This window comes from Macaca mulatta, chromosome 5 (assembly GCF_049350105.2).
Source record: "Macaca mulatta isolate MMU2019108-1 chromosome 5, T2T-MMU8v2.0, whole genome shotgun sequence".
Taxonomy (NCBI): Eukaryota; Metazoa; Chordata; class Mammalia; order Primates; family Cercopithecidae; genus Macaca; species Macaca mulatta.
Window position 1 is genome coordinate 107,643,201 of NC_133410.1, and position 12,452 is coordinate 107,655,652.

The window sequence follows — 12,452 nt, forward strand, 5'->3', positions numbered from 1 at the left end:
TAGCCATAAGTATTGAAATATCAGTAATTAATCTGAGGACATAGATGTCTTAATATGAATTTTAACTTCAGTTTTCAGTCCCCAATATAGCCTGCAAATCTGCCTATCTGCTCCTTCATTCCAGTTCTTTTTATCATAGGGTATTAGCTTTATTTACAAAATTCTATTGCTTTATGTTTATAATTTTGTGTTTTCTTATTTAGGATTTTTATTAAGCACCATAGTTTATAATATCAACTTTCAAGATTGAATCATTTATTATATATTTATATGATTAATGTTAGCAGTATATATTAGACCTCAGCTGAGTAGTAGTCAAAGGTTAGTTACATGTACTTGGAGAGTATTGATTATTACTGTTTTTATTGTTACTTTTCTGTGTTTGTTACTAGAATTTAAGGGTACCAAAAGTATTCTTTAAACCTTGTTCATTTTAGTTATTCTTGAATTATACATTGTTTGAACATAGAGAATATTACCTGTTTTGAGAACTTTTGTCCTGGAGTTTTTCCTATTAACAAAATAGGAGAAATACACACAGTGATATTTTGTTTCATATTGCTTTGGTTTTTAATGGGATAGAGTAATTTTATTTCCTGTGTATTCTAAAGAACCTTGAAGTTAGGGTAATAAATGTCTAGTTAAGATTATTCTTTTGATGAAACTGAAGTCCATTATTATAGTATTTATTATATCTATTTACTTTATCTTATGGGATATACAATATAAAATTCTATGGATATCCTTTAAGTTATGAAGTTAATTTGTTTCTTATTATAAATATTTATGACCAACTTATCTTCATTTAGTTCAATGGAAGTCATAGCTAAATGATTAATTAAGCATAGTAAATACAGGCCATATTTTTATACTTTTAAACTTTAGTTCAGGAAATGAAGTTTGAAGTCTTAAAAGTGAATGTAAGAAGTGATTTATTACTTACTATAAATCAGGTGATGAAAATGTATTGTGCTATGCTTTCATATGCATATAATTTCCATAGACTGCATGCTTTCTTACCCTTTTATCCTGTGAACTTCTTAGTGATTTCTCTAGAATGATTGCAGGACAATTACAGTGTTTATACTTGAATTACAAGAATAATATAAAACCCTGTAAATGTGATGGTATGTGGTTGATTGGGGAATTTACTTGAAATGCATTTCTCAATTTATTTTGTGACAACTGGATAGTTTTCCTTTTTAAACAAGTTTTTAGTGGCTTTTATTTTAATTCATCAACCTTCTTCACTCTCGGGAATGTAATGCTTCGTTTTTAAAAGGAGTATAGAAAACTACATGATAGCCCTGTGATCAATACAAATAATCTTTTTCTTTCAAATAAAGTATGTTTTAAAGAGTTCATATATTTGTGTTTTATCAAACTTACCTATGGGGCTAATCAGTTGATTTCCATTTTGTTAATGTACTCCAGATGAATAACTTTTTTAACGTAGGTTTATTCAGTATGATCGTAGGCTTACAGTAGATAGTAAAGTTGATGTAAATAGAAAGTGGTATAAAGAATTCACTGTTAGATCACTTCTTGGCCTTTTGGCTAAGATCAAGTGTAGAATTCACTATTGGAGATAAAAATTTGACAAATTCATACATGTTCTGTAGATTTTTACTTTGACACATGAAAAGTAAAGCATTTGCTAGCATATTTCAGTTAGCATAGTGTATTTGAAAGGAAGTGAGCTCCAACTGTAGAAAGAATTACCATAAAATCCGTGGAAATCTTTGGAGAAAAACTAGGTCAGATTTCAATTTTACCAGCCTTGACAGTGCCCATTTTAGGAACTTTTCCTAATGAAAGAAAATGGCCTTATGTAATCCTAACTTGAGGTAACAAACTGGCATACTGCTAAATGGGACGGAGTAAAGTTTTGTTGCTGATGAACTTTTTGAATCCCAGTCTCCCTCTTGCATATAGAGATGAAAGAATCACTGGCTGGGAACGTTTTTCATTTAAAATGCTTGATCTTTTTTCTTCCAGAGAGCTGCAAGGCACTTCATTTATGGATTTCTCTTTCGAAGTATCCAAACAGACTTCTGATATAAGCAATATTTTAAAATTCTTCTGCCCTTTAACTTTGCCAAAATAACTCTTTTTATGAGAATTTTGACATCTTTCAGATCAGACAAGAAAGGAAAGTTGTATTTCAATTTGGAAAGAAATAATCAAAATTGTGTGTTTAATGGGATATACCAGGGAATGTGGTTTTAAAGCGCAGTAGTATCATATTTCAGAAATGCGTGCCTTTGGCCTGTTTACACTTCCATTTCAAAGGTGTTGTGAAAAAGAGGATTATGTTCTTATATAGCTGTCTTTGTGGCATTCCTCATTTCATTGATTTGTTTATGCAACTGTGCACATTTTAAATTGCTGATATACTTTAATGGCCTTATAGTTTTAAAAAGCTTTTTGTTAAATTCCCATCCTGTATTTATAATTCCTGGGGATAAATTGGTGATTTGAGACTAGTGTTCTGTTTGTGGATATTACTGCTTGAGGTAAGGAAATAATTGTTACTTGATCTACTAGTTGAAAGATATTAGTAGAGGCCAGAAGAAAATGATTACATGAAATTAAATATTTGTGCCTTTTTATACACGTAGGAAGAATAATGTACAAATCAAATAAAGATGTTTTAAAATTAAACAAATATACCTTTTTATAGAAATAAAGTGAATGCTTACTATGTAACTGGTACTATTATTGGAAAGATATGCACACTTAAGCTTATATGATATGCTTGCATACATGAGATAAAAAGTTGTATTCTTCCTCGCTGATGAGTAAATAAATATTAAAATGAGGTGGTAATCAGGCTTGCCAGGGCCAGTGTTTATGACGTGAAATATTGTTTATTCATTGACATCAAGTATATATGGGAAGGATGCTGAAACATATGCATGTATCCATTTGTATATTGGTGATTCTTGTGCTACACTATTTTAATATAAAGGCTTTATATATAAAAATTCTTTATATAAAAATAGTGTAGAAGGAATCATAGTTCTTACTGCAAATGCTGAAAAATAGTTACCAATAATTCTACAATATTTTATCATGTAAGTTGGTCAGAAAAGTATATATTAATATAATGCAGACATACTTTGAAATCGCCAAAGTAATCAGAGTATATTTGCAACAGTTATATTCAAAATGGAACTATTTATATCCATCATTTAAAATAAATGCTTATTTCAGTGATATCAATTAGGTTATTTGATGAGTTATATTAGTTACGTTATTAAAGTCTCATGTAAGTCTTTGTATTTATTTTCTGTGTTACTCAGTTTTAGAATAAAATAGAATTATCAGTCAATAAGTAGCATAAAAATAAGATTCTTCAGTTTTCATCAATCTGTTGTATTTTATGAGTTTTATTATTTAAGTACATCATGTATATAAGAATAAGCAACAATATGTTACTGCTACTTTTAAAGATAGTAGTTATGACTGTTATCACGTGAAAGCATTCCACTATAAAGACATTCTAAATATAGATTGAAGTAGATGTTGTTTTGTGACACTGTTGTAAGCTCTAAAAACAAGCATATGCCATTAAAGAACTTTTTAAATGGTAGAGAAAGTAAAATGAACAAAGGAACACAACTTGAGGACAATTACAGAGCACACATTATATGTATTTTTTTATCAGAATGAAAATAAATAAGAATATTAACTGTAGCTGTTTTTTAAAGAAATTAACCAAATAGTGCATTACTTAGAAAAGAATTCGTTTACAAATTAATATAATTATAAATGTATAAAATTTTAATATAACCCCTAGAAAGTGGATATGGCAAATGAATGTGATTTACAGCTCTACCATTCACTAAGTTGTCATTTAATTTTTCTGATTTTAGTTTCCTTATTAGTAAAGTAAATTTGTTTGGATTAAGTATGTTTATATGAAAAGTGTGTGACTCAATGTAATACATACAGCAACATAGAAAAGATATTTACATAAAGATATTAAAGCCAGAAGCCATATAAAGAGAAGCAAAGATAAATCTGGTGGGAAGCAAGGATAATATGCTTAACTGTGTATAAGCACTGATTTCACTTGAGCTTCTTGGCAGCTTATGTGGAAAAAAAAAACTTGATATACCTTGTAATTTTTATTTTATTATGGAAAGGAATATTTTAGTTCTTTAATCAAAAAACTTTTGAGACAAAATAGTAGGAGGGACTTATCAGGGTGTCATTAATACCCCAAATGATTCTGTGCATATACCTAGTTACAATATGTAAGGATATTTACTGGCATTACAGTGTCCCTAGTGACTGTTCTACAAAAATTGCCCAGATGTTTTCCATGTGATTGTTTCTTGTACTAATCTTCAACAGAATCTGGGAAATAATACTGAGAACATTACAGAAGGTTGTTGTATTTGGGTAGTATATCCCAAGTGTGTTGTTTTTTGGTGGCTAAACTTGCTTAAAGGATTCGGTTTAAAAATTTGAAAAAGTTTTGACTTGAATATATTTCCTAGTTCATTTTAAAACCAGAATACAATTCTGGTTTCCATTCATTGTACTTTGTCCTTTTCTCTGTGTTGTGTGATATATCAAGTTGTATTTCTTGAGACCAGAAACCATGTTTATCTTTGATTTTTGAGCCCAGTATCAGTTTGATGGAAACCTGACTAGCATGAAAGTGAGTATTTTAAAATACCACTTTAGTTGTGGTACACAAATCTGTACATATGTTAGAATTGCTTAGAACCATGCATGGCCATACACATACACTAATGCATATAAAAACTGATGAAATATGAATAAGGTCCAACATTGTACCAATGTCAGTGTCCTGGTTGTGCTATTGCTTAGTAGAGTTATGCAGTGTTACCGTTGGAAGAAGCTGGATAAAAGATATGTGAGACCTTTTTGTGGTTTTTTTTCCTTTTTTTAAAATAACTTCTTGTGAACCTCTAATTACTTCTAAATAAAAAGTTTTAAAACTTCACCTATCCAGAAAGCATATATATTCTCTTCTCTATGGGAAATGACCTTGTTGTTTCAGCAGTACCTGAGGTAGGAGGTGGGGGTAGCAGGTATATATACACATACACACAAAAATTTAAAGCGTAGCTCACAGCAATAATTTTAATGAGTTTGTGCAATTAATGTGAAAGACAGAATTCCCTGTAATTTTTTCTCCCTCCAAATTGGACTTTTATGGAAAAAAAATCAACAAAAACCTAACAGCCCTAAAATAAGATTTAGGGAGTAGGAATTCATATTTTTTGGGTTAGGACCCAGGGACAAAAGCAGAGTAAATTTCTTAGAAGGGGAATAACTGATAGGGAAATAATATAGACCAAAAAAGTGAAATTATGAACTCAAGTAAACAAGTTGGTGTTAAAATGAGAAAGGACATTTCTGCCATAGAGAAAAAAGAAGATAAATGAAAGTATTGAAAAAACCTTAATTAGTAAAGAGGGCATTCAAAGGTGTTTCTGGGTATAGTTCTATCTTCCCAGTAAGGTAGACGTCAAGCTCATCTGTTAATAAAAGTCAACACCAGAATGATGGTAGGAAGTGTGTGGTTTTGGGGGAAAGTTCAGAACTGGGGCTGTGGAACATGTAAATCATGAAGATATGATTTTTTAAAATAGCCAAATAGTAATACAGGTGTGCTATGGTAGAGATCTTGATTGTGCATCCATTAATGTATAGTGTGCACTTAAAATGTCTATAGGCTAAGGAATTACTTTGACTTTATATGTGGACAGGAAGGAGCCTCTGAAAGTAACTTGAAGAAATTGATATTTTCAGTTTTGTAGCATCATATAGTCTAGTTTTGGAATGGACAGAGATGTGAGGCAGAGATTTCAGGAAGCCGTTATAGGAGGCCAAGTGTGGTGTGGTAAATAGTGACTGCGGCAGAGAAAACGGAATTATAATGTGAAGTGAGAGACAGTACTCAGATAGTTATCAGTTTGGCTGGTTCTTACATAGCACTGTACCAGGTTTAAGCAATGTTAAGTACTCTATCTCTTCAGATAGTTTACACTTTGAGAAACTATGATCTTTCCATTTTTGTACTTGGTATTAAATTTAAATCCCTCTTTTATTAAATGGTATTCAGAAATGCAAGATTCTATAAAGTTTACCTTAAAAATTGTAGGACAAAGAACACATATTACTGCTTTTTTTCCCATGCTTGATTACTTTCCAACCACTATTTTATAAAAAGCTAATGTCTTAGGGAATACATGAAATAGTAATTTCTGAGTCATTGTTCTTAATTTTATAGATACGAAAGTAGAAGCAACCTGTGAGAGGTTATTGCATATACCAAAAATATTAGATGATTTTTCTTGGATTCAGTAAGAAGTCATATATGATTGCCTTCCCCTGCCCCACCTCACCCCCATTCTCTGAGTCAGAAGGCTGAATGGCTTTAGAATTTTCCTTTCCTCATTAACAGGACTTAGGTAGGGTGGGAAAAGTCTAATTATAGAGGCCTATTTGGGGGTTTAAAAACATTTTTGGTCTAGATCTGTTTTTTCTCCTTACCTTTACCACTCTCATTTCACCTATTAAAATTTAGATATGTGAAACGTAAGATTTCCAGTTTGCTTGTTGAAACCCTATCAACACATATTATCCACTGCTCTTTTTAATAGGGTTTTGTTTAAATTTTTTTAATTTTCGTATTTGTAAACAAGTTGAAGTACTGAGAACTTTCTCAACTTTTGATCAGCATTTTCCTTGCTACAAGTAGGGTTCATTTTCCTTGGTGGTGAGGAAATATGAAAAATAAATGCTAGTAAAAGTGAATAATTCAGGGCCAGGCATAGTGTCTCACACTTGTAATCCCATCATTCTGGGAGGCCAAGGCAGGTGGATCACTTGAGATCAGGAGTTCAAGACCAGTCCAGTCAACATGGTGAAACCCCATCTCTTATTTAAAAAGAAAAAACTAGCCAGGCATGATGGCATATACCTGTAATTCCGGCTTTGGGAGGCTGGGGCATGAGAATTGCTTGAACCCAGGAGGCAGTGATTTGAGATCACAGCATTGTACTCCAGCCTAGGTGACTGAGTAAGACTGTCTCAAAAAAAAAAAAAAGTGAATAATTTACATTTTTCCTGCTGAGTAAAATGTTTTTACCCTTTGAGAAACTATGCTGTCGTCAATTCAGATTAAATTCTATATCATAACTATATATACATTTTACATTTGCTCACACACGTATATATAGTCTAGCATAATTTAAGTATGAAGTAGTTTGGTACAAAAACAGCTTTTATATTTACAATATTTATAAAAGCTTTTGATCTTGAACAATTGGAGTAATAAATTGGAACAATAAATTACATACATTATTATTTAAATGCTATGTAAAATTCACTTTCGGTAATTTTTGGAAATAATTGAGTTAAATGACTTTATGATTTGTTTATAAACTAAACATATTCAGTCTTTTGCTAATAAAATAATACAGAAATATAAAAATATAGGAAGTAAAGAAAGCTTTAGCCATTTCTTTAGGAAATGTATTGCCATTTATGAATCCTTTATTAGATAAAGGGTTTTTTAAAAAGTAGAATTATTGAACAGTTTAAACTGATGTGAGAAATCTGTTGGACTACAGAAATTAATACTAGTATCAGCAGGCACACCAAAAACTGTGTCCATCAAATGCTGGGCCATAACCTCATGCTGTATCCTTGGTACTAGTGCTTTGGGAAATGAAAGATTTAATTCATTTTCTTTTCCTGATCTGGCATTACAAGTGTAAATGTATATACACCTTGAAATTTTCCCACCTAAATGCAGGTTTTTAAACCTGAATATAATATCAGAAAATTGCAAGTTGCATGCTTCTCTTCTGATATGTGTGCAGTTAACAGTCATGGTGGCTTTTTCTTCATGACTCACTTTTGTAATTTTACTTATGTAATATGTTACAGCTTTTGCTTTTATATCTAGTCTTTCAGGGATTTTGCCTGAATCTGGAAGGTGAATAAATTGTGTTTTGAGTTTTAGAATGATACTGGTGAGCTTTTTTATTTGAATGCTGAAAACATTCAATTATGTCTAAGGTACGTAATGGAAATTCACTGTTGGCAAAATTATAGGGGGAAATGTAAGCATTAGAATTTAATTTTCTTTCCTAGTAGACTTCATAAATACATTTTAACCTTGTCTTGAAAAACATCGTAGGGTCTGGATGTGGTGGCTCACAGCTGTGATCCTAACATTTTCGGAGGCTGAGATGAGAGGATCACTTGAGCCCAGGAGTGCAAGATTAGCCTGGGCAACATAGCAAGATCCCATCTCTACAAAAAATAAATTTAGCTGTGCATAGTGGAGCACTTCTGTAGTCCTGCTACTCAGGAGGCTGAGGTAGGATGACATGAGCCTGGGAGTTCAAAGCTGCAGGGAGACATGATTGTGCTACCACACTCCATCCTGGGTGACAGAGCAAGACCTTGTCTGAAAACAACAACAAACCCAATGTAGGTATGTCTATTACTGGTTCCCTGCTCCAGGAACTTGGCAAAATTAAAAGCAGTATATTTAATAGGAATGGAAAAAAAGTCTTCATAATCATGCAGATCAGAATGGCCACTATTTCAGACTTAGAAAAATACGTTGCTGCTCATGATTTACATCACTGGCTTTTAATCTCTTTGAGTGTGAAAACTTCCTTTTTAACACCACAAGTTATTGTTCTCCCCCTTTGAGGATGTAGGTCACATATTTTATAGTAATGACTATACTTACAAATGTATGTACTGAGAAGATATGAAATAATGAGTAAATGCCAGGAAATTCTCTGTGTCTTTGTATTCTTTGGTGTATACGTACAACGATTTAATCCACAAATATTGATTGAACAAACTCTGTTTAGGGGACACTGCCTGTGATGGGGATTATGGGGGGAAATATGAGTAAGATGTCTCTATCCTTGTGAGGCTTTCACAGGAGGAGGTAGATAATAAACAAATACTACAGAAAAGATATTTATAGATCGTGATGATTGACATCAAGGGAATACAAAAGGTGATGTATAATAATGGAGTGTATTTGAGTGTGAAGAAAGTTCTCTCTGTGGATGTTAATTAAGCTGAGGTCTGGAAAATGAGAATGAGCTAGCTAAGAAAAGAGGAAGAATATTCCTTATAGAAGTGTAGTAATTGAGCTAAGTGTGGTGGCTCACATCTGTAATCCCAGAACTTTGGGACCCCAAGGCTCAAGGGTTGCACGAGGCCAGGAGTTTGAGACCAGCCTGGCCAACACAGTGAGACTCTGTCTCTACAAAATAAAAAATGAGCCGTTATGGTGGCACGTGTCTGTAATCCCAGCTACTCTGGAGGCTGAGGTGGGAGGATCACTTGAGCCCAGGAGTTCTAGGCTGCAGTGAGCCATCACACCACTGCACTCCAGCCTAGATAACAGTGAGACCCTCTCTCAAAAAAAAAAAAAGTGTAGTAATTGTAAAGCCCTGAGAGGGGAAGGGATTTGGTAGAAATTCAGAAAGGAAACCAAGGTATGTGAGATACTATGAACAAACCTTGTGAATCATCTTAGAAGTAGTGAGAAGTTGTTGAAGGCAAAAAGTGACATGACCTGATTTGGATTTTAAAAACATCACTGTTGGAGCTACATGGAAAAGGAGTTGAGAAGGATGGAAATTAAGAGTTAAGAAGGGAAGCATTGAGACTAATTGAAAGACGTTTGTAATTGTCCAGGAACAACATAATGGTAACTTGGATTAGGTTATGGTAGTGTGGAAAGAGGAGGAACTTGGAAAGTGTTTAGAGTAATGGATTGGATTGGGAATATGAGAAAGGGAGAAATCAAGAGTGATTTCTAGGACTTGAGTACCTGGACAGAAGATGGGGCAATTTGCCGATGTAGGAAAGAACAGAGGTTGTTTTTTATTTCTGGGTTTTTCAGTTATTGCTGCTTTTTATTTTGTTTTGCTGCAGGCATTATTAAGTCTGAGATTCTTCGCAGAGGCACAAGAAGAAACGGCACATAGGCAATTTCAATATCTTTATATTCTTTTACATTTGGGGAATAAACATTCAAAAAGTTAAAGTAATCTGCATTTAGCAAAATGTTAACTGTTTCTTAGATAGAATATGTAGATTCAAGGGAACCAAGAGAAATTAGAAAGCTTAAGTGAATAAAGCTACCTTGAAGTCATAGTTTTTTATGTAGGAGGGAATTTAAAAGTCATCTTAGCCACCCCTGCCAAATTTTATAGATAAAAAACTGAGACCTGAAAATTCAAGTGACTTTTCAGAATCCACAGTTAAATTGGTGATAATGTTGATCTAAAAACCAGGTCTCAGGTTCATTGTTTCTGTAAATATATCTGAGGAAGTTATCACTGTCGAATACATAAATGCACTGTCATTAAATACATTTATGCTGAATGTGAATAATTCTGAGCATGCGGGTTTTGGAATATGTTTTAAGGATTTTACTAAAAGCTGTTCTTAAGCCAACATTTTGTTTAATTTGTTTAAAGATCACAAAAATAAAATTAACCTAATTGAAAGAACATAGAGTAGAACCAAGTGATGGAGGAAAAACTTTTTACATTGTTCCAAGTATAAAAGCTTTATTTAAAAAAAAAAATATATATATATATATATGATGTGAGGGCTGGGTGTAGTGGCTCATGCCTGTGATCCCAGCATTTTGGGGAGGCCAAGGCTGGAGGATCACTTGAGGACAGGAGTTTGAGACCCACCAGAGCAACATAAGGAGATGCCATCTCTACAAAAAAGTAAAAGAATTAGCCTGGCGTGGTGGCACACACCTGTAGTCCCAGCTACTCCAGAGGCTGAGACTTGAGCCCAGAACGTCAAGGCTGTAGTGAACTCTGATCAGGCCACTGCATTCCAGCCTGAGTGACAGAGCAAGACCCTGTCTCAAAAAATAAAATAATACTGTCCTAATTGTTCTGAATAAATTTGCTCTTTCCTGTGATAGTGATATAAGGAATTTATACACATCTAACATTTTTTAAAATGTAATTTTATCACTTTTGTTCAATTTTTCTGATTGTTAATATGCCCTTTTAAATATATCTAATTTATTGGCACAGCAAAGTAAGCTTTTCAATTTAGTAGCTCTCTAACAAAATAGTTTCTCATTCTGTGCTTTAAGTGAAATAGAATGGGGATGAAAGTGGCAAAACCATATAAACATGTCCATGAGCAGCAAAAAAGTCTTTAGTGACCTGAGAAACCTTAACATAAACAGTAAGAAGCAAATAATAGGACAGAAACGAACAGATTCTTTACTCAGAATGTTTGTCATTTGAAGTGAATACTAAGTGATTGTTCTCTTTCTCTCTTTTTTCAACATAATATGAGTCAGTTAATAAGTATTTAATATATATGTAGTATGGTTTAGCTAATATATATGTGATATGGTTTAGATTTAGCTCACCCAAATCTCATATTGAATTCCCCCATATTGTGGGAGGGACCCAGTGGGTGGTAATTGAATCATGGGGGCAGATCTTTCCCATGCTGTTCTCATGATAGTAAGTCTCATGAGATCTGATGGTTATTATAAGGGGGACTTTTTGCACACAAGCTCTCTTTGACTGCTGCCATCCATGTAAGACATGACTTGCTTCTCCTTGCCTTTGAAGCCATGATTGTGAGGCTTCCCCAGCCACATGGAACTGTAAGTCCAATTACACCTCTTTCTTTTGTAAATTGCCCAGTCTTGGGTATGTCTGTATCAGCAGTGTGAAAACAAACTAATACAATAAATTGGTACTGGGAGTGGAGCACTGTGGAAAAGATACCCGAAAATGTGGAAGTGACTTTGGAACTGGGTAACAGGCAGAGGTTGGAGCAGTTTGGAGGGCTCAGAAGAAGACAGGAAAATGTAGGCAAGTTTGGAACCCTACAGACTTGAATGACTTTGCCCAAAATGCTGATAGTGATATGGACAATAAAGTGCAGGCTGAGGTGGTCTCAGATGGAAATGAAAAACTTGTTGGAAACTAGAGCAAAGGTGATTCTTGTTATGTTTTAGCAAAGAGACTGGCAGCATTTTGCCCCTGCCCTAGAGATTTGTGAAACTTTGAACTTGAGAGACGATTTAGGGTATCTGGCGGAAGAAATTTCTAAGCAGCAAAGCATTCAAGAGATGACTTGGGTACTGTTAAAAGCATTCAGTTTTTTTTTCTTTTTTTAAATTTATTTATTATTATTATACTTTAAGTTGTAGGGTACGTTTGCATAACGTGCAGGTTTGTTACATATGTATACTTGTGCCATGTTGGTGTGCTGCACCCATCAACTCGTCATTTACATCAGGTATAACTCCCAGTGCAATCCCTCCCCCTCCCCCTTCCCCATGATAGGCCCCGGTGTGTGATGTTGCCCTTCCTGAGTCCAAGTGATCTCATTGTTCAGTTCCCACCTATGAGTGAGAACATGCAGTG

General features: G+C 33.7%; 1 protein-coding gene and 1 pseudogene across 12 annotated transcripts in view; both read left to right on the forward strand.

The window, feature by feature from the left end:
• The window catches only part of RAP1GDS1 (Rap1 GTPase-GDP dissociation stimulator 1), a 171,996-nt gene that overhangs the window by 80,453 nt on the left and 79,091 nt on the right, over positions 1–12,452 (forward strand). The gene's annotated exons all lie outside the window — the stretch shown is intronic.
• Positions 1,538–1,666, forward strand: LOC114678621 (U2 spliceosomal RNA; annotated as a pseudogene).